The sequence below is a fragment of the Monodon monoceros genome, unplaced genomic scaffold, assembly GCF_005190385.1.
Source record: "Monodon monoceros isolate NGI ecotype Baffin Bay Population unplaced genomic scaffold, NGI_Narwhal_1 Super_Scaffold_15, whole genome shotgun sequence".
In the NCBI taxonomy this organism is placed as follows: Eukaryota; Metazoa; Chordata; class Mammalia; order Artiodactyla; family Monodontidae; genus Monodon; species Monodon monoceros.
This window is the reverse complement of record NW_021703771.1, coordinates 76462733-76484444: the sequence shown is the minus strand read 5'-3', so window position 1 is coordinate 76484444 and position 21712 is coordinate 76462733. Positions and strand designations below refer to the sequence as shown.

Here is a 21712-nt window from a genome sequence, read left to right as displayed (position 1 = left end):
ATCAGACACTGGGCTAAGTGCTTTATTTAGACTCCCTCATTTACTCCTCAGAAAACCCAGGTGAGGTGTGCGAACAATTATTAGCCCGTATTAAAGGCGAAGAAACTAAAGCAGAGACAGGGAGTCTCTGGTCTCGCGCTGATAGGCGGTGGTGCTCTTAAATGCTCTCCTCGCCTCCATCACTTCATTGCTCCCGTGGCTTGTACCAGGCATTGGAACTTAAAGGTGAGAGTGTGGGCTCTGGAATCAGTCTGGCTTTGTATCCCGGTACCACCTCTGCCTGTGTGATCTTATGTAAGCTCTCAATAAATTACTACTTGTTTTTATTGCTTCCTCTCCTCTTTTATCCTATAGCTCCAGGACATAAATTATTCTCTCTGAGCCGCATGGTCTGTCATAAGGTTGATTCTTACCATTCAGGGACACCAGTCAGTGCCGTGGAGATTTCCCTGCCATTTGCCAACCACTCAGAGGACCTGGGGTGGGACTTGCAGCTGGTCAGGAAGGTTCTTATTTTTGTTTTTGGTTTTTTGCTTTTTCTATGTTGATATTTTATTAAATTCTTTACATATTATACTCACAACAATACTATTGCATCCTCTGTGCAAAGTAAATTCTAGGTGTATCTAAAGCTTAATTATGAAGAGCAAACTTAAAAATATTAGAACAAGTATACGAAGGACTCTATTAATTCCTCTTAGGCAAATTTCTTTTAAAAATACTAAGAAGCAGAAATAATAAAAAGTGACAAGACATACCGATTCCCAACAAGTATATGAAAGGATGCTCAACATCACTAATCAGGGGAAGGGTCTTGGTGAGCTGAGTGGTAGATGCCTCTTGCCAATATCATGAGCCCTCTTGGGGTAAATAAGTTCAAACCGTATTTTCTCAACTTTTTTCTTATAGTCTATAGTCACTGGACTTCCAGTGAGCATGGCGTTAGGACTGGCTCTTGCTTTGGACTGTTGACCGCTCTGTGGCACCTGGTCCATGGCTAGTGGTACCCGCATCTCCCGGGAGCTTGTTGGAGATGCAGAAGCACAAGCCTGCTAACTCTGCATTCGAACAAGATCCCCTGGTGATCCATGTGCACATTGCAGCTTGAGAAGCTCTGCCCTAGCAGCCACTGCAAATGTGTTTTCGCACTTCACTGGTAGGTCCTGCTGTCTGATCTGACATGGGCTCCACCTATTTTATTTAAGTTCCCTGGTGACGACACTTGACTTGGCCACTAATTAAAACAGAAAAGCAATCTTAGGGTGTGTGCTTATATTTATATATTTATAAGCACCACCTAGCGACATCATCAGGTGATTCTCTGTAAACTAAATGAGACATTTCCCTTGAGCTGTCTTCCATATTTCTTGGGATTTGAAGAGTTCCCATAACAATCCTTTTTTTTTTTTTTTTAAGCCAAGTAGGAAGCAGGGAGTCATGGGGTGGTGAGTGGGCTTGTGTGGTTGAAGTGTGTTCTCAGGATCCTTAGGTGGACTTTGGAGGATGAGCTGGGCTTTTGGCCAGCCACATAGTCCTGTAGTCTGTGATTGCACCGGGTTTATCAAACTTAGATGATTTTGGGGGGAGATTTCATGGTTGCTGGAAAGTGACACTGAATGTCATTCAGGGCAGTTCTCAAAATTTGGAAGTACATGCTGTGCCGAGGCCGGGTGTCTGAGTTCTGTGTCGGTGGAGATTGGGAGGTGACCTCTCCTTGTTCAGGCCTCACCTGCACGCTTCCCTTTTGCGTCCACATCATTGTGGAGAGCTGCGGGCACCTCAGTTCTCTGTCTTGCTGTTTCTGTGTCACTGCCTCGATGTTTGTTCATTCCTAGCCTGTTGTGTTCTAGCTCTGGGACATCCATGTTCTCACCTCCTTTTCCCTCTTTGCTCTCATTTTGTGAGGTTTCTGGTGTTTTCACCACTGGTATAGCCATTAGCTAGGCTTTAAAGCAAGTTTTATTTACACAGGCTCTTCCATATTTGTTCTCATTTGATATTTTCACAAGCCCGAGAGGAGCACAGTGAAGGCCCAGTGAGGATAGAGGCTTTCGTACATGAAATGAGTTGTCCAAGGTCAGAAGGCCAGGAGTTGGGACCTGACTCCACAGGCTTCTGTCCTCTTGTTCTGTGCAGCCCCTGGTTCCTCCTCTGGTCAAGGTGGTGCTTTTCGTTCTCTCTTCATCAAGTGTTGGGAGGGGCAACTTCAAAGAACTTTTGACTTTTGTGTTTCCTGATTATCCCTTCAGGGTTTACACTCATGGGCTGCATTCCTTTTCTTTCTCTTTCTTTTTCTTTTCTTTCTTTATTTTTTTAAATTACATAGCTTAAGCAGGGCCCTACGTATTCTGAAGCTGACCTTTTAGCATTTGAGACACTTCTTGCCAGTTATTTATTTTTATTGTAGTTTGTTGACTGTGTTGTATTGTTTCAGAATGCTACTCAGTAATGAATCATTTCTCTTTTTGACTCTCTTAATCTAATTTTTATTTTATCTTGAGTGTCATATGACAGATTTTTTGTCTGGTACAATTAACATTTCTATTTGGTGGAATCACATCCATCCATCCATCCATTTAACTTTCTTAAATGATTTTTATGGCTTCATTTCCTGCTTGCCTTTGATTCTTCACAGCATTTTCATTTTAACTGCTGAGGGAGAGATTGGGCATGGCGAATAACACACAGGCTTTGGAAAAAATAGAGCTGGATTCATATTCTGTATTTTTAAAAAAATTTTTTATTGAGGTGTAGTTGCTTTACAACAGATTTTGTATTTGATACTAACTGATTTGAAAACTTAGTAAAGTATCTTAACTTCCCCAAGCCCGCCTTAGGTTTCTCATTTGTGAAATGTGACTGATAATTAACTCACAGTGTTTTTGTTAGAATTAAAAGAGGTAACGTAGGGAAAGCATTTTGCATAATGTACGGCATATAAATGTTGACAAACTCATTATTGGTTAATTCATAATAACTCCAAGTTAATATGTAGTATAATTGGATTATTGTTGCTAAAATATTTAATGCTTCTGTGTCTGATAGTCACCTTTCACGTGTTTACTAATAATTTACGACAATTCCATCCTTCTCTGTATTGGTGGATAGGTGGTGAGTTAAATTAACTCTACTTTTTGTTTTCTCCTCGTTGTTTCCTTGGACACTTTTCCCTCACTTCCTTTGAGGACCTCGTATGTCCTGGAGGAAGGTGGCGCCATGGAAAGGTTTAGTAGTAGTTCTCTTGGAGTCAGCTTCAGAGGAACACTTTCCTTGATGACCAATTCCACCCTGTAGTAATGAGAGAGTTTCATTCATTCAACAAGTGATTACTGAGGACCTACTAAGTTCCAGGTGTTGTTCCAGGTGCTGGAAATCCACTGTGTTCTGGGTGCAGGGTTCCAGCTGGGTCCCTCCTTTAATATGGTAGATGTGGGGATGACAAACAAAAATACCAAAACCACCACCACAACGAAGCAGATGAACAAGAAAATATGCGCTAGTGATAAGTGCTAAGAAGAAAGTAAAGCAGAGAGGTGAAGGAGAGTGGCCGGGTGGGAGACTTCTTTGGATGGTGTCATTGGGGAAGCCTCTCTGAGAAGATGACACTGGGTGTGAATGACAAGAAGGAACCAGCCATTGGAAAATTAGGGGGAAGAGCACTGTAGGCAGAAGGCATAGCTAGTGCAAAGGCCCTGAGGTGCAGATGAGCTTGGAGTGTTTGAGGAAAGGAAGCGCAGTGGAGTCATGAGCAAGGACAGTGGGGCTGTGGTGGGTGGGGTGAGAGACACAGCTGTCAGATCATGGAGGGTCTTATAAGTCTTGGACAGGCATTTGCAACATTTTCTAATCATGAAAAGCAGGGGAGCGACATGATCTGATTTGGGTTCTTAGGGCACAAATGACTTTAGGGAGCCCAGATGGAAGGCATTGCAGTATTCTGGAGATGATAGTGTCTTGAACGAAGGTATTGGTGGCTCTAGCATTTGTGAAGCCAAGTTCTAGGTAGAGTTGGTTCACTGATAGCTTCACATCCAGCTAATTTTAAAACTGTATTTGTGGGCTTCCCTGGTGGCGCAGTGGTTGAGAGTCCGCCTGCCGAAGCAGGGGACGTGGGTTCATGCCCCGGTCCCGGAAGATCCCACATGCCGCGGAGCGGCTGGGCCCGTGAGCCATGGCCGCTGAGCCTGCGCATCTGGAGCCTGTGCTCCGCAACGGGAGAGGCCACAACAGTGAGAGGCCCACGTACCGCAAAAAAAAAAAAAAAAAGTATATTTGAACTTGGGGTGTAGATTCATTTTTTGCTTTCTCTGCCAGGGTTAAGAGCTCTCCCTGCCCTTCCCTCATCCCGATTACTCTCTTGTCATTTAAAAGGCAGAGCACAGTCTGTCTTTCTGCGTTCACATGCTTTGTTTACATCATTGTTCTCTTCTGGCACATTTTGCAGGGAGCTACAGTTTCTGAAGCTGTTTATTCATCTATGAATAGGGTTTTTGTGAAAGTGGACTTAGCCTAGTTTGTTTTCTTTGACATCAGATGGCTGATGGAACAGTTTTTAACCTGGGATCAGAAGGGCAGGTGCAGTTGTGTTTACTAGAGCAAAACAGTTCCTTAGAATGCAGATCAGTAGTTGTCAAAATTAGAAAATTTTTTTATGAAAATGAAAAATAGTTGAGTCAAAGGAACTGGTCAATAGATCTAATTTAAAATATTTTGCTCCGCTGATAGACTGTCCTAATTTTACTTTGGAAAATAGAGTCACCATTTTTTGATTGAATAGATGGTATTTTGAGAAATTTCAACAGGTAGGAGTTGAACACATTCTTTTTTGTTTTTAAACACTCAGTGCATCACTTATCAACAGGGTAGGAGTGAGTGGGAGAGAATCGAAGGTCGGTAGGTTTATATTAGAATAACCTAGAAACTTTACAACACACACCTCATATCACCCCCTATAGGGAGAGTATCTTTCAGACTTTTAGAGGAGAAACCCCTACGTGTCATCAATCAGAAAAGGCAGTGACTATGGTCATCTGAATCATGCTTTCCTGAGGAAAACCTTTTAGTGAAAAGAAACACTCTATTTCCTATTTTCAGAGATTTGCAGCAGAAGGGAAATTCAGTGCTTTTGGGTTTAGAAGTGGATGTGTGTGTACATGAGTGTGTGTGTGTGTGTGTGTATGTGTTTCTAACTTTAACCTGTGTTAACTGAACAGATTTTCATGTTCTCAGGGTAATTTTATATTACCGTGTCTTAGGGAGAATCAAGTCAAAAGTCTACCTGGAATATGACCTTTGAAACAGGAAAACTAGGTTAATGTGTAGAGTGGAACAGATTTCACGAGGCACCATCTTAACATGGATTCCAACTGGAGTCTTAAACTAACCATGAGCAGATGACAGAGCTGTGAGTAGCGTTTATGAAGATGGCTGTCTACACTAAAGCCTAAAATTGTTGGTAATAAGTGTTAAATAAAAAACACAAATACTGCTTGTGAGTAAGACATCTAAAGACAGATGGTATGAAGTGGTTTGGTTACAAGCACCCCTAAGCCAAGTTGAAGAATCTCATCTAAAACTGATGTGTAAAGAAAGACTCTTTTTGGAGGTGGAGAAACTCTTTGTTCTTCTTATTTGGCGCCATGTAATCGGGATACTTAATGAGCACCTGTAAACCTATGACAATTGTCCCTGACTCTTGATGTTTTTAAACGGAGATTTTCAAGAAACCCTTTCCCAGCCACATGTCTGTGGCTCAACATCTTGTCACCGTTGTTCTTGAATTTCCTCTTTTTTTTTAGTGTTTGCAAAGTGTAATCTTTGTTTTAAACAAATATACACATTTAAAACCTAGATCCTGTTTTAATTTGTCAGTTTTGTAAAAAATTTTATTCAAGTATAGTTGATTTACAATGTCGTGTTTAATTTCTGCTGTACAGCAGAGGGACTCAGTATAATATATATATTGATATATATATATTGATATATTCTTTATATATATATTGATATATTCTTTTTCATATTCTTTTCCATTATGGTTTATCGCAGGATATTGAATATAGTTCCTTGTGCTATACAGTAGGACCCTGTTGTTTATCCATGGACCTTCCTTTTTCAACATTAGAGCTTAGACATGTAAATTCTCAGGCCCCATCCCAGACTCACAGAATCAGGAACTCTGGGGGTGGGATGCAGGAAGCTGTGGTCCCTCAGTGATTCTAGTGCTGGCTAAAATTTGAGGACCACCAGTCTATACCACTCGTGTGGAGCCTAGAAAAATAAATAATGTATGTCAGACCATCCCCCATAATTCTTGTCTGCAGTTGGTTTTCAGCTAATACATAGTGATTGGGTAGGAAGGAGAACTTTTCTAGTAGGGACAGTTGTTGCATATTTCAGTAGGTGCATTAATGCACTGAGGTCTGTAAGTGTCCTTCCCACAGAGTGGGCAGGGAAGAGTTAAAAGCCTTTGTCCCCATGGGCTCCTAGACAGCTGTGCCACTCCAGGCCCAGGGGACCCTTTTGTTGTGTATCTCTGTGAGTGTTCAGCCCCAGGAAAACAGAATGAGGGGAATGTTTCACCGCCTGAAGGGACCCGTTTAGGTTTTGTGTGGAATTTCCAGGCCTCGCTCTCATAGAAGAGTAGAATGTGACACCCCGTCCCCCGTTCCATTTTGAGGGAGAGTGGATAGTTGTTCTCTTTCACGTAGCACTCAGGTTTTGGCTTTGAACAATGCATGCAGATGCAAAGGGAAATGAGAGGAAGAAAAAGCAGAAAAGAGAAATACTCAGAGTGGCAAATATGCTGCAGTCCAAGGTGAAAAGCTCTTTGGTTTTAGTTCATGGACATCGGATCAGTGCAGATGGAGTTTGAGAGTTCCCCGTTCCCCCTCCACCCCACCCCGCCCTCTGCACAGTCAACAAAGGCCAAGAGAGTCCAAAATAAAAAAAACTGCTACAGAAGTGAACATTGAGGACTGGGAATGGCCCTGAGACTTGCAACAAGAGTTGCAAACTTAGACGCCTACGGGGGCCAGGAGGCAATGTCAGAAATTGAAATGTAGGGGCAACTGAGACAGTAGGGAGTGGTGGAGACTGTGGCGAACCCAAAGATACATGGACTGCTCAGTTTCTGCTGACTATGGACCTACAGTTTCTAGAATCTTATGCTTCTTTGTTGTTGTTCTTGTTGTTTTCAAATGAAGTTGGGTGTCTGTATTTCTCTGTGACATTTTCCAGTTTTTAGAAATCTGTCAGTTTTTCTTTGGCATAGGCCAAGCATAACATATCTGTGGGCTAGTGTGTTGATTCCCACTGTGGACAGCTGTGGTCAGGTTTGTCTTAGTGAGAAACAGACATATGATATGTGAATACAAGTAGCCATAGAGCAACTCATTAATTATTTAGTAAATCTGTTTCTTAACCTATAATTTCATTTTGCTACTTAACTAATTACCTTATTTCTAAAATTGTAACATGTAACTCCCTGCAGGTATTGTTAAGCCAGAAATACCAATACCTCGTTGAACCCAGCAGGCCATTGAGTAGTTACTCTTCAGTGTAAAAGCAAGAATTTGGCTTCTTCTGAGTGAGTTTACTTTGCCACTCACTGGCTGTGTGGTATTGGTCCCTGACAGGAACTGTTTCTGTTTGTACGGAAAGATTCTATGTATAAAATAAAGCATATACCTTGGAAATAAGGTATGTGCTGCTAACTTCCGTGCTGGCTTGTGCGGTCCTGTTTGAAATAGTAAGTTATCAGTTTACTCAAGGTCTTTCTATCTTCCTGGTGCTCTGAATTGGGAGACAAAACAAACAGGAAAAGCACTAGTTTTAATACTTAAACTGGAGTGGTACTGACCCCAGGATACAATCTGCAAAACTTCTCAATAAAAATCTCAGAACGTTGGGCTTCCCTGGTGGCGCAGTGGTTAAGAATCCGCCTGCCAATGCAGGAGACGCGGGTTCGAACCCTGGCCCTGGAAGATCCCACATGCCGCAGAGCAACTAAGCCCGCGAGCCACAACTACTGAGCCCACATGCCACAACTACTGAGCCCACATGCCACAACTACTGAAGCCCACGAGCCACACCTACTGAAGCCTGTGTGCCTAGAGCCCATGCTCCGCAACAAGAGAAGCCATCGCAGTGAAGAGTAGCCCCTGCTCATTGCAACTAGAGAAAGCCCACACTCAGCAATGAAGACCCAACGCAGCCAAAATAAATAAATAAAGAAATAAATTAAAAAAAAATTTCAGAACGTTTTAACTTTTCAGCTTGTTTTGTAAGTGAACAGTCCATATACGTGTCTGTATTCACATACACACATATAAGTATACAGACTATATTTACATATATATATACACGTGTATATTCATTATGGATGATATTTTGTTAAACCTTCATGAGGTTTTTCTTTCAACCATTTATTCCCTTTAGAAACTTAAAATGAAAAAATATATAGATTTCCTTTTTAGTACCAGTTCCTCTGCTTCATGCTAGGAGCAAAAAGATGAGATGTAAACAAAGCCTGAAGAAGCACGCTCCTTGGTCGGGGAGGCAGCAGCTAGCAGGTGACATTTACTGAGATTTCTTACGTGCTCGGCCCTTGCTATGGCTTTTCGTGAATTATCTCGTTTGGTCCTCACAATACTTGGTTGACGGCAGCACTTTTATCGTCTTCATTTCAGAGTGAAGGAGGCCAGGCCCCGATCCTTCTGAGGTTGTGTACACAGTAGATGGGGTTTGAGTCAAGAAACGTTTGATTCTAGAGCCTGACCTTACCTGGCTGCTCTTGGGTAGGCACCGACGTAAGTTCGTCCTGATAATAAGTTTTGAGGGCAAGAGGAGAACACTGACGTTACTAACAGTATGGTCGGAATTGCTCTACTTAAATTTAACCTGTAATTTTACCACTCGATAAAAATAATTGTAGGGAATACTGTATCTATATTTTTTTCTCTTTTTAATATTTGATAGGGTGACTGGAAAGGGAAGAAGAGGGATTTAAAAATATACTTAATAGGGATTATGCACTTTTGGATGGTCACTTAATGTTTTCTGGTTCTAGTTTTGCCTAAGTTAAATTTCCGAGGTTGTATGAATATATACGTACAAAGACTAGAAGGAAATACATTACAATGCCAGCACTGGTTGTCTATGGATGATGGGATTAAAGATGGCTTTTGTTCTCCTGTTTGTACATTCTAGGGTAATCAGATGATTTTTCTACTGAGTTCAGAGCCAGGGCTCCTTTCTGCTTGGCCTCATCCTTAGGCTGCTGGGGACTCAGAAAGGCCATAAAGGGCCACATGGGAGAGAATGTGGGACTTACTTTCCTGTCTTTCTCTCCAGGATCTTGAACCCTTAAGTTTGGCAGCCTTAGCAGCTCTCTCTTACCTTCAAACTGCTAGCCCATCTTTAAAAAAATTTCCTTTTTACTCTTACGGGTTGGTTTGATATGTGGTAAGCCAGCATAGCCAGATGTGTCCAGCCACGTTGCTTGAATGCAAGACGTAGGGCGTTGGCACTTAGATTTTAGTGGGCCTGAGAGTCACTCACTAATAAGGATCAAATGATTCCCGGCCCTAACTCCCCAGAGCCTGCTGCCGTAGGTGTGGGTGTAGGTGAGGCCCTGGGTGCTGGGTGCTTAGCAGGCAGCCCGTGAATCTTTTTCAGGTGTTCTGTGGACCACAGTTGGAGAGCCACTGACTTTTAGGAAGTTTGTACTTAATTCAGTGGATAATGGAGAAATGATAGAGGGGTTTGAAAGGAGGTGTGTTGCTGGCAGAGCTGTGGGATGTAGGGAGGGCTTTGCAGGCAGGAGTGATTGGAATCTGAGAGACCAGCTCTGGGAGGCATTCAGGGTGGTCTCTTGGAGATAGTTGAAGAGGCCTGAGTAAGAGCAGGGGCCTTGAGAGAGACAGAGACGGGAGAAGGGCTGCCGATAGAGGCACCACCCATGAGTGTTCCAGAAGCCTTGGCAGGGTCTGCATGTGAGCGTGGAGGGAAGGGGACTTTCATGTCCACGGTTTGTGCCTCAGTGCCTTAGCATGGCAGTACCATTGAAGTGTGCTGAATTCCAGGAGGGGCTGCTTTGCAGGCTCGCGAGTGAGCACACCTTGCGGGTAGCAACCTCCAAAGCCGTTCTAGTTTGTAGAGGAGACATCTTGCATGGTACCAGCACCTTGCATGATTCAAATACTTCAGAAAACTCAGTGCCCTCTCTCACTGCAGCACTCTGATTGTCTCGTGTTTTAATGAGGTGTAAATATCATGCAGCTTGGCACGTGGAATGTGTTAAAATAGGAGAGTGTGAGCTGAAATTCACGTCCTCCAACTTGAGTGTGAAATGATGCAATATACATGAATATGGCACCCTGAATTATTTCTGTACATCGCAGTCTAAGACATAGAACACACAGAGAAGTAGAGAAGGTTAGGGTCCTACAGGAAGCTTGTCAATGGAGATATAAGATCAGTGCTGCTAAATGCGTCGTGGGTAGTCCCTGCAGTCCTGCCCAGGGCTTAGTGAGATCAGCAGTTCTGGCTGCAGTCGCTTTGTGGGATGGGGAGCCGTCTCCCTGAGATTAGTGCCTCCTTTAGGTCGTACCGGCTGGGAGAGAGCCAAGGGTGTGGAGGGCTCTTCCAGGGCGCGGCGCTCAAGGGGGTGGCAGGTCCGTCCTTCACAGGCATGATGGGGCCCGTTTTCTTGTTCGTCATTGGCCCATCCAACCCTTAGAAGTAGCTGTGATTTCTTCTGTGAGTTTCAGGTAAAGTGAACAGATTCTTAATAGGATCAGCTATAAAACAATAGGTGATTTTTCTTATAACATCTCCCCGGTATTCTGCACAGCTGACGTTTCCATTAGAATTTGCTCATTTCTGGGACTTCCCTGGCGGTCCAGTGGTTAAGACTCCTCGCTTCCACTGCAGGGCGGCATGGGTTCAGTCCCTGGTTGGGGAACTAAAATCTTGCATGCCGCACGGCGCGGCCAAAAGAAAAAGGTTTTTTTGCTCATTTCTCGTCTATGATTTTTAAAGTAATCCTAACTGCACAACCTGGTATTCTGAAATGATGCGCTTGTCTTTCACGTTAATTCGGGAACCGAAGTTTTGGATGAAGTAGTGCACCAGGTCACATTAGGAGAAATAGAACTAACTCTTCGCATTTAACTTGTCGTCTGTTAACTGGAGTGCCCTCTTAACTGACACTTCCACTCAGTCTGACGAAAGTAGCTAGTCACCATGGATTCATTCAGCAGTGCTTATTGAGTGCTGACCCTGTGCCAGGAGCTGTTCCGAGAGAGCTGAGGGTACAGCAGTGAATAGAAGAGACGGTAAGTAGTTCCTGTCTTCCCGGATCTGACATTCTAGTGGGGGTTGACACACAGTAAGTAAAACTCGTAGCACGTGGATGTAGTACATGTTGCAGGCAAGGGCCATAGGTGGATGCAGGAGGGAAGAGGGGATGCAGTGTTAACCGGGATGGCTGGGGGAAAGCTCTCAGTGAGCACTCGGCTAACAGGCAGAGGGATGTTCTTGGCAGAGGGAACAGTAAGTGCAAATGCCCTGAGACAGGCCAGGGCCTGACACATGGAGGGAGCAGGGAGGCCAGCGTGGCTGGGACAGCGGGAGCCAAGGGCAGAGCGGCAGGAGATGAGATCACGGGACGGGTTGAGGCCAGATGGTGCAGAGCCTTAGAGACCATTATGTATGTTTTGGCTTTAATTTGATGTTTGGGGAGCCATTGGAGGCTTTGGAGCCAAGGAGTGATATCAGATTTACATTTTAAGATTACAGTGGTTGCTGTGTTGAGTAGACAGAAGTTAGCAAGGGTGGAATCAGGAAGCCAGTTAAGATACTGGGGCAATAACCATCTGAAAGATGACGCTTGGACCAGGTGGCAGCTGTGGTCACCATCATGAGGGGTGGCCATGTTCTGGGTGGTCCGAAAGGCCAGTGGGATTTACCAAGAGATCGGGTGGTGGTGTGAGAGGATACCCATGGCGTCTTTGGTCTGGGGAATTGGAAGGTTAGAGTTGCTGTCCGCAGAGAGCTGGAAGAGCGTGAGAGGAGACGGTGAAGGGGATATTTGGGTTCGAAACATCCGTGCTTGTTCGTTCGCCAAGTGAAGTAGAGATGTGTGTCTGCATTAATGGGGGAGTTTGGGACTAGATAGAAATTTGGTGGCCATTGGATTATATACATGGTATTAAATCTCTGAGACTGGATGATATCACCCAATGAGTGGGCAGAGGGAGACAAGGGGAGAGAAGAAATCTAGGGCGTTCCCACCCTTACAAGTCTGGGGGTTGAGCAACCAGCAAGTTGCTGCCTGTAAGTACAGGAAATCTCGGGAAGGGTGGTGTCCTGGGGCCAGTGAGGAAAGTGCTCCCAGAAGGAAAGAGTGGTCAACTGGGCCCAGTACTGCTGGTGGGCTAATAAGGGGAGACTGAGAATTGACCAGTGTATTTAGTGTGTGGAGGACATTGAACTTGAAAGTTAGTTTTGGTGGGTTGATGGGTGCAAACGTCTGAGTAGATCCAAGAGCAAATGGGAGACGAGGCATCGATGTCCCGAGAGATCACGTTGTGTTAAAGCATCTTCCTGAATGAGCACAGCACAGTCTCAGTGTGACTTAAGCATGGAATGCATTTTATTTGAATTCTTTAAAATCTGTAACCATCTTTTGGAATAGATGACTGTTTGGTAAAGTAGATGTTTGATGAATTGGGACATGTTCCGCCCTCCCTGAACTGGGTAACAGAACACCATAGATTATGCAGTCTCTTACTTTAATACTAACAGAGCTATTCATTCGCTGAATGACTATGTACTAGTGGCTTCTATAGAGAAGAGTTATTCCACAGAAACTCTCTCTCTACTCCAAGTTTTCTCACAATTTTTTTTTTTTGGAAATCAGAGTAAATGCCTCTCTACCTGGGTTCTGTATTATTCCATAGTTTAACCATTTAGGTAGAAAAGATTTGTTATGGACGGCCCCAAAACCTTGGAAGAATACCTTGTTGCTTTTGATTTACCTTCATATATTGTAGGATTTATCTGAAATATTCTGAATGCCGTGAAATTTTGTACAAATAATGTCTATTACAGCCCAGAGGTGGAAGCCATTTGTTAGCAGGAAAATTGGTGCAAATAGAGATTAACTAACTTTAAATATAAGTCATCAAACATATATAGAGCACCTATCATGTGTAATGTCTCTACTAGGTGCAGTGAAGTGGACAGGGTCCCTGTCTTTGGCACCTTCCATTGAGTGGAGAACACAGACAAGCCCACAGGTATGTCAGCAGAAGAGTAATTCACTCAGAGTTTGAACAGGCACAGCACGGAGGGCTTCCTGGAGGAAGCCACATCCAAATCCAGACCTGCAGGATGAGCAGGGGGTGGCTAGGCCTAGAGGAGGGGAAAGGAAAGATTTGGGAGAAAACTGGGAGGCAAGAGAGAGAAGGCATTTGCTCACAACTGAAAGAACTTGATTGTGCTGGGTCTGTCCTGAGGTCGGGTGGAGAGAGGTGAACCTGGAGGGGTGCTGTGTGGGGAGGTGGGCTACATCACCAAGGCCCTGTTTATGCCTCTTAGTAGGTAGAGGCCAATGGAGGACTTTATGTTTTTTGTTTGTTTTTTGCGGTACGCGGGCCTCTCACTGCTGTGGCCTCTCCCGTTGCGGAGCACAGGCTCTGGACGCGCAGGCTCAGCGGCCATGGCTCACGGGCCCAGCCGCTCCGTGGCATGTGGGATCTTCCCGGACGGGGGCACGAACCCGTGTCCCCTGCATCGGCAGGCGGACTCTCAACCATTGCGCCACCAGGGAAGCCCGGACTTTATGTTTTTGATTGGCCTTTCTTTGTGGAGGAAGTGCGTGTGTGTGTGTGTGTGTGTGTGTGTGTATACATATGTAATACGTATATAAATATCTATATCTATTTACCTATCTATCCTCACACACATACATAGAACTATACACATATGTGTATGAATTTTTTCAGGCTCCTGAATGTTATTTGATTCAGGATTCTATTAGGGCGGCACTTGCCTTTCTGTTAAGGAACATGGCAGTCTACTGGGTTTTAGACCTGGAGTGAACTGGGCCTTCTACTGTAGGGGAAGCCCCTGAATCTCAAGGAGAAAAACCAGTCAAAGGCTCTGTGCAAAACTTAACTTGACTTCCTGAGTATTTATTTCCTTTGATCTGTGAAATGTGAAATTGACTGGACTTTTATAGCATAAGGAAACATAAAACCTCTTCATTGAAAAAAGGAGGAACTACTAAAACATTGACTAGAGTGAAAAAAAGAGAGAGGAGTTTGGGCTGCCAGGCAGTGCAGGTGGGAGAGGGAGAAGGCGGTGAGGACCGGAGAGGAAAGGTGTCTGCAGTGGAGGCTGCTGCGGGAAGTGAGGGCTGAGGGGGTGTGGCCTGGAGGTCACGTCTGGAGCTGTGGGTGTCCTGTGTGTTAGCACCTGCTGTCTGCTGCCCGTGACTGATCAATGATTAACCATCGCTCCTAGCTCTGCATATAATGTAGTCTTTATATGTTCAGAGTCTTCACTCTAGTGGTTGAGCCAACGCAATAGCAGAGCATTTGTAGGAATGTATGCTCTAGAAGTGGTCAGAAATAACATGCAAGCGTTTGTTTGTTTGTTTGTTTTTTTCTGACCACACCTGCGTGTGGGATCTTAGCTCCCTGATCAGGGATCGAGCCCTGCAGTGGATGCCCAGAGTTTTAATCACTGGACCACCAGGGAATCCCAATCCAAGTGTTTGGAAGTCTCCCCACTCTTGCCACGCCAGAAGGATGCTGGAGCATGTAAGAAACACTGCCCCCTACTCCCATTTCCACTTTTAGCTTGGTGCATGGTGTACCGAAATCTTAAAAATATATACTCTGAGCATTTCAGACCCAGGCCCAGATGAATCATACTGGCTCTACCAGATCCAGAAGCAGCTGCATGGGTATTCATTTCTGAGGTCCTGGACTCTGGAAGAACGCACAGATTATACTTAAAACTAATGGGGCTAGATTATGATAGGATGAAAAAAAACTGAGGACCCACCTCTGCAGGGTGTGGCTGCCCTTTCTCTTGCTCTGCATTGTTTCCCAGATTGTTGTGGGTGGTTGCCATTGCCACATCATTCCCAGGGTTAAACATATACTCAGTTCTGGGAAAGCTTCCACCTTCAGCCGTCCACAGTGACAGTTCAGGGGAATGTGGTTTTAAAAATAATTTAACAAGGTAAATTTTTACTTTTTAGTAGTTACCACTTAAAAAAACCAGGCAGTTTTTCTGCTTCTATGTCCGCCTTGCTCCTTCCCCATGATTTCTGAGTGTGTGATCCCTTGGAGGATATTTATAGCTATTACTTTAATCAATTTAACACCTTTCTCTGTATATTTTAGCAATTTGAAATTCTGTTTGATAACTTCTTCTTGCATCACTGAGGGTGTTTCTGTTTCTCCTTCATCTTTTTTAAAAAAAGCCCTAGAATGGATATCGCAAAAGTATTTTATTGACTACTGTATAGCATAGGAACTCTGCTCAATATTCTGTAATAACCTAAATGGGAAAAGAATTTGAAAAAGAATAGATACTTGTATATGTATAATTGAATCCACTTTCCTGTACACCTAAAACTAACACAACATTGTCAATCAACTCTACTCCAATATAAAATAAAAATTAAAAAAAAATCTTATTAAGGTAGCATGCATATTGGTACCTTTTTCCTATTTTCTGATTTTAAAACTAACTTAATGTTAGATAATATGTAATGTTCCAGCTCATCTGTAGAAATTCCATCTCCTAAAATCATGTTCTAATGAATCAGGGAGAAAAGAAACATTTAAGACTAACTAATAACAACAAAAAAAGAAAAGTATAAACGCCTAGAAGCAACCTTAGGAATTCAGGGAGAATGCTGAGGATCTAAGAGAAAGTTGATCTTATTAAATGTAGTTGTGGTAGACTTTCTGCAAGTAATGAGTGCAGTGAAATCAACCTCTTATAATGACTTAATTGTTACCAGAAGATCTAAAAACAGTTTTGTGGGTTAAGGTACGTAATTATCATCCTTGGTGGTAACTATAATGACTATAATGTTCTAAAAACATTACAAGATTTTTTCTTATAAAAGCAGACTTCATATTATAGATCTTTTTATTATAATTGTTGGTTTTTTTGCTTTTTATAGATCCAAAGATACAATATAATGAAAGTAACATATTGTTGCAGTGAGATGTAAGGAATAGAGTTGTTTTGTTTTGGTTTTTTGTTCCATGCAGTTACCATTCTTTTTCTCTTTAAAAAAAACCCAAACATTTTCATTCCAAAGCCCAGTGACAGGATTAACATTTGCACTTGAGGTGGTCAGGGATGGTGTCTGTTTATCTGCACAAATCGGGGCTCGTGCAATAAAGGCCTTTGGTCAACACTTGATGGGGGAGAAGGTAAAACCTCGGAGTCTCCCTAACAAAGTTGGAATTAGTTTTTAAAAATCATGGGTCTCAATGGAATGTGTCTACATTGGATGCCTGTAGTTAATTGCCTGCAACAGAGGAATAACTGTTTTACTCTTAAGGATTTTGCCTGGAGAGAAAAGGTATTCACGTATCCATTCATAGTCTCTCTCTTTTCTGTCTGTTACGGTTGTCTAAATTTGTGTGCTTGTGTTTGGGCCATTCCTCATTCTAAAAACACTTGTGGCTGCTACGGTAGTACATGGTGGTTAAGACCAGGGCTGGCTGCTTACGTTTGGATCCTTTACCAATCACTTACTAGATGTGTGATGTTGGCCAATTTCTATGCATTGCTTAGTCAACTAGCTTATTTTTAAATCTGGGGTCATGCCGTTACTAAACTTTGAGGGTTTATGTTGAGGATTCAGTGAGATAATGCAGGTGAAGCATTTACCACAATGAATGGTAAAATAAACTGTATAGCATATAGTAAGTGCTGAAAAAAACTCTAGCGTTGTTTTGTTGCATCCATTACAGGGATATCCTGGGGGAAAATTTTCACATTTCTGACAGAATAGTTTCAAAGTGAACACATACGCTGCCTTTTACAGATGGTAAATTACAACTCAGTGAGAAGAATGGTGAAGAGAAAGATTGGATCACATACCCTTTGGGGAGTGTGTCGACATCACATGGCATTAAAAAGGGGAGGTGCCAATTATACCTCTTAAATTGTAAGATATGGATGATTTCTTAAATCTCTCTCCCTGGTTATTCCACTAACGTAGTGTTCTGAGGCTTGACCGCTGCTAATAGTAATGTGTAGAATACAGTCACTAAAAGTCAGAGGGAAGGCTGTCACCAAAGTCAGGCCCTTCAAGTTTGTATTTCCTGTTTTATCACAATTAATGTCCGCGGCTTATTCCATTTCCTGCTTTGCTGTGGCATTCGATAACCGGTGAGTGTGACGGTAATCCCTGGGTGTGTCCCTGGTGTAGTGTGTGTTCCTCTGAGTAATCATCTTCTGTGATCAACTGGCCCATTAGCCCCCGACGGAAGGCAGTCTGTCTCACCAAGTCCAATTAAGGAAACCAGCCCGATTTCTTCTTGGGAGCCAAGAGGTTATTTCGTAAGATGTGTTCCTGTAAGCACTGTGGGAATAGCTGTCAGAATGGTGATTACTTCTGTTCTTTAGTCACCAGAGTTGATTCCCTCAGTTTCAAAACCTCAGAAAGTTGCAAACTTCTCAAAGGACTTTTATTTAGGGTTACACCTGCAAAGGGAGAAAGAATGGTCCCCACAGGTCTCAAAGAGGCACCTTTGCAGGTAGGCATCTGGGGTGTTGTGGAGTCTGCCGTTAGTGCTAGAGCAGACCCGGGTTTATGGGCAAGACTCATCCCTGATGTTCCTTTGGGGAGGCATAGGGAGTGAAAGAAAGAGCTTCAGAGTTTACCTGACTTGCTTATCTATAGATGGAGTACTTTTTGTAAGACGTCCTTGAGCTGAGGGAATAAGTGTTTTTATATTTTAGTCCATGTGTACCTGCTTCTGGAACAGGATTTCAGCAGTGTTGAATGTAGACAAATTGTCTTAAAACTAGATTAATCTCTATTAGCCAGAGAAGGCCCTTTCCCCCTTGAGAAACTGTCACATGATTTCTTCTAGATCAGTTTCCAACTTAATATACTTGCTTAATTAGTTTCTCTTTATTATTGCTTTAAAAATATGTGTTTGTAAGCTACCTATACTACTCCCCCCCTCCCTCCCGCATTACAGCTTCAGAACTCTGTGTAGAGAGATGCAATCCATTGTTAATGAATTAATGCACAGCATATTTTAGATGCTATCCATTTTTAGCTTATACATTGAATTGTTAAAAAAGATTATTTTTAAAATTGAAGTATAGTTGATTTACAATGTTGTGTTAGTTTCATGTGTACAGCAAAGAGATTCAGTTTTATATACATATATATATATATTCTTTTTCAGATTCTTTTCCCTTATAGCTTATTACAAAATAATGAGTATAGTTTCCTGTGCTATACAGTGTACACTGAATTTAAAAGTTGAAAAAAAATCCACCGAAAATCCCATAAAGAGAGAGTTAAAAATCTGTGTTAATCGGCTGCACTGTCTTCAGGGGAACTGCAGTTTTGCTCTCGAAGAAAGCAGGGGTGATGACTCAAGCTAAAAATCCCCCATCCAGGGGCCTGAAGCAGTCAGGCTGGGAGCAGCCACCAGGCCTGGGTGCCTACATTACCATCTGTTTACAAGCCTTAAAGACCCAGGGTTCACTGTCAGTGTCCTTTGCTGCTTAAAACTGCAACAGAGGACTTTGCCGCAATTAAGATATTAGCGATTTATTTTCATATTTTTTCTTCATTTTGTTTGGAGGAAGGTGTAGGGGAAAATCATATTAGGTTTGAGATAAGGGAGACCAGGAGGCTCTTTCTAGTGAAGAACTATTATGTGTTTGGAAATGCTAAGATGTTCATCTTGTTTTGGTTTGTGAACTGGAAGATGGCCTGTGTATTGGGAAAATTGGGGTGTTTCTTGACTTCTATTGGGAAAGGCAAGGGCATTTTTCCTCGGGCTGTGGTTCCAACACTCTGATTTCCATGTTTTTTTCCCATCGCTAACTATCTAATCTTGAGTGTTGGTGATAACCGTAGGACATGCAGCCCAAATACGTGTTCTTTAGAGTGAATAAATTGTTTCAGTTTAACGCTAAAGAAACTGTGGCCCAGAGAGTTCCACGGCTAAGATGTAATGGCAGGACCCAGACTGGAATGGAATTCTCCAGACTCATGGTTCTGGATGTTTCTGATTATACTATTTTCCCAACCTTACCCGAATTGCCGTCTACCCCCAAATCCTATAAAATTTATTGGCCTTGTAGGTCCCACCCACCAGCATTAGTGTGGAGCATCACTTGCCCGTCTGTACTGCCATCCAGGGCACTCAGTGAGCCTGGTTAACCATCTGTGATGCAGACTCAGTGTTGGCTTATGGGGGTCCAGTGGGGAGGTGCTTTCCATCTAGCAGGGAGGTAGGTGGCAACACTGATTATGATACCGTACTGTGTGGTGCATTCGATGATGGACATGTTTACAGGTCTAGGAGCCGTTCAGAGGAGCATAGAATGCATTGTGTGTGTGTGTGTGTGTGCATGTAGTTTAGGGGGCAGTTTGCAGAGAGTTTTAAAGGATAAAGGGGACTTTGCCAGCCAGATTGGGGTTGAAGATGGATTCCTCTAGGTGAAGAGATTTGGGAAACTAAAAACCAGTCCATTGGCAGTGCTGGAGGGTGAACTTGGTGGTAGGATCATGGCCCCCTGCTGACGTCTGTAGGTTGCACTCACATGGTTCAACTGCTCCAACCTGTTTCAGAATGGAGAGAGGTGTTGAAAGTTCATCAGTGATCCTCTGTTTTCTTTCGGGCTAAAGAACATGAAATGTCTTTGAGTAGGTATGATGTGGAGAGGCGGTGACAAGTGTGGACTGCCAGGTGCCTGGAGGCTCTGTGACTCAGGTGTGATCAGGGAAGAAAGTTCAGGAATAGTGCTTTGCTTTGGACTCAGAAATATAAAGGCAACAGGTTCTGTCCGGAGCCTTCCTGCCCTTCCTCCATGGTGCCATTGGGGTGAAGGGGTGGAGGCAGGTTTACATGGTCAGCTTCTGGAACCAGACACAACTGCCTTTCAGTTTTCACGGCCTTGGAGGAAACAGATAATGAATGATAGGAAACAGCTGCTCCTAACGTGGCAGCCAGAAATGCAGCCTCATGGAGCAACGTGGTAATCACGAGAATATTAATGGAAAGTCCTCTCTGATTAAACACTGGGAGCTGTGGAATGTGGTTTGTTTTCATATATGTACCCCTCCCCCCATTGTCTTTCTGTTGTCTGCAGATTTTATTTTTATTTGTCCAATCATACAGAAATACTTTCTTGTAAAGTATTACAAGAAAGTTATCTAGAGTAATTAAAAAAAACAGATAATTTAAAAAAATCTAATTTCCTGCTAAACCCTTCACTTTTTAATTTAATTTTATTTAAAAAAATTTTTAACATCTTTATTGGAGTATAATTGCTTAAAATGGTGTGTTAGTTTCTGCTTTATAACGAAGTGAATCAGTTATACATATACATATGTTCCCATATCTCTTTCCTCTTGCATGTCCCTCCCTCCCTCCCTCCCTATCCCACCCCTCTAGGTGGTCACAAAGCACCGAGCTGATCTCCCTGTGCCATGTGGCTGCTTCCCACTAGCTATCTATTTTACGTTTGGTAGTGTATATATGTCCATGCCACTCTCTCACTTTGTCACAGCTTACCCTTCCCCCTCCCGATACCCTCAAGTCCATTCTCTCTAGTAGGTCTGTGTCTTTATTCCCGTCTTACCCCTAGGTTCTTCATGACCTTTTTTTTTTTCTTAGATTCCATATATATGTGTTAGCATATGGTATTTGTTTTTCTCTTTCTGACTTACTGCACTCTGTATGACAGACTCTAGGTCCATCCACCTCACTACAAATAACTCAATTTCATTTCTTTTTATGGCTGAGTAATACTCCATTGTATATATGTGCCACATCTTCCTTATCCATTCATCTGTCGATGTGCACTTAGGTTGCTTCCATGTCCTGGCTATTGTAAATAGTGCTGCAGTGAACATTGTGGTACATGACTCTTTTTGAATTATGGTTTTCTCAGGATATATGCCCAGTAGTGGGATTGCTGGGTCGTATGGTAGTTCTATTTGTAATTTTTTAAGGAACCTCCATACTGTTCTCCATAGTGGCTGTATCAATTTACATTCCCACCAACAGTGCAAGAGGGTTCCCTTTTCTCCACACCCTCTCCAGCATTTATTGTTCGTAGATTTTTTGATGATGGCCATTCTGACTGGTGTGAGATGATATCTCATTTAAACTCTTCACTTTTTTCAGAGTTGGGTGTGAGCACCTTCCAGAATCCTTCCTAGACATTTGCATACATGTTTATACAGTTTAATGTATAATTATTTTCATTTACATAAATGGATTCACATGTAGCTTGAATCTGATCCAAAGTTTCTTTTTGAGTTTCATACTGTCTTAAAGGTCTTTCCACATCACTCTATTTAGATAATCCTCAACCATTGCAGAAGTAATTTTTTATACAATCAAACTTAATTACCTTTGTCAGTAATTCAGGAATGGCTGTATGGAAATATGGGTGCCTCTTAGGAACAGGA

At 42.8% G+C, this 21712-nt stretch overlaps 1 protein-coding gene across 2 annotated transcripts in view; it reads left to right on the top strand.

Annotated features, from left to right (window-relative positions):
• CNKSR3 (CNKSR family member 3) overlaps positions 1 to 21712 on the top strand; it is a 100114-nt gene that overhangs the window by 5490 nt on the left and 72912 nt on the right. Inside the window, exon 1 of one of the 2 annotated variants that reach the window (XM_029224165.1) lies at positions 13197 to 13301. The exons of the other annotated variant lie outside the window; for it this stretch is intronic. The gene's annotated coding sequence lies outside the window, so the exon portion shown is untranslated. Of the gene's footprint in view, positions 1 to 13196; positions 13302 to 21712 lie in introns of those variants that run through there. 2 annotated transcript variants of the gene reach the window in all.